The 1,117-nt window shown below is 38.0% G+C and overlaps 1 non-coding gene across 1 annotated transcript; it reads right to left on the reverse strand.

The window, feature by feature from the left end:
- Positions 1 to 205: 205 nt before the first annotated feature.
- On the reverse strand, positions 206 to 311 carry LOC147497873 (small nucleolar RNA R71). The gene has a single exon (XR_015197296.1). It is a non-coding gene; the product is annotated as a small nucleolar RNA R71 (small nucleolar RNA).
- Positions 312 to 1,117: the final 806 nt, after the last annotated feature.

The following is a 1,117-nucleotide window of genomic DNA, read 5'->3' on the forward strand; positions in this document are numbered from 1 at the left end:
ATCTACGCCGGATACATGAAAGTATGCAATACTTTCCACCATCCGGGCGTCACCGACGATCAAGTGAAGCTACGAGTGTTTTCTTTCACTCTAGCTAGTAAGAGTCACGTTTGGCTTCTTTTTTAGAAGCCCGATTTTTTTGATACATGGGAAAAAGTTGTGTTCTCTTTCATGAAGAAGTACTTTCCGCCGAAGAAAACAGAAGAGATAAGAAATAATATATAGTTCTTCAGACAGAGTCCGAGTGAGACATATTCCGAAGCATGGGATAGATTCTTTGACTTACTCCATTCATGTCCTCACCATAAACTAGAAAAATCCACTCTTGTCTAATGTTTCTTCAAAGATCTTATCCAAGAACACAAAGTAACCCTCGACATCATGAGTAATGGTAATTTTTTGGATAGAGGTGCAATCGAACCTTTCTTGAAAACCAAGCTGAGAAGAGTACCTACTGGGACAATATAAACAATTCCAAAACAGCCCAACCCAGTACATCTAAGGATAGTGGTATTTTTTAGGTGAAATGCAATCCAGAAATTAAAATTTTAATCGAAGCCCTCACAAGAAAGATAGATGCCCTCACAACCAAATAAAAAGACTAAACCTTTCATCCTATCATGAACATAAATACCTCACCATGCAATTTTTGTTTAAGCTTAAATCATATAGATACCACCTGTCCCTTAATCACAAACCTGTCATCACTTCAACCAAAAGTAGTATGTGCTTTCAATGTATCAAATGCACCATGGGGACAACATCCAAACTTCGCATGGACTAATATTCAACAAACCCAACTACCTCCAGGTTTCAATAAACCACCAAATACATTCAGAGAAGGACAAGGTACCTATAACAATCAGAACAGAGCATTGGTTCCATCCCAATATAACCAGAACTATCAAAACCCACCTATCAACAACCAAAGAGACCTAGTTCATATTACACCATCAACTAGTGTCCAAATATATAAACCCACCAAGATAATGCTATCTGTCATGCAACAACAAACCCAAATTCTATCCTCCATGCAACAATTTATGAACTTGTTAGCCGAACACAAAACCCAAAAAGGTGTGTTCCCAGGACAAGCTATTCCAAACCCTAAACTAAC

Source organism: Coptis chinensis, chromosome 5 (genome assembly GCF_015680905.1).
Source record: "Coptis chinensis isolate HL-2020 chromosome 5, ASM1568090v1, whole genome shotgun sequence".
NCBI lineage: Eukaryota > Viridiplantae > Streptophyta > Magnoliopsida > Ranunculales > Ranunculaceae > Coptis > Coptis chinensis.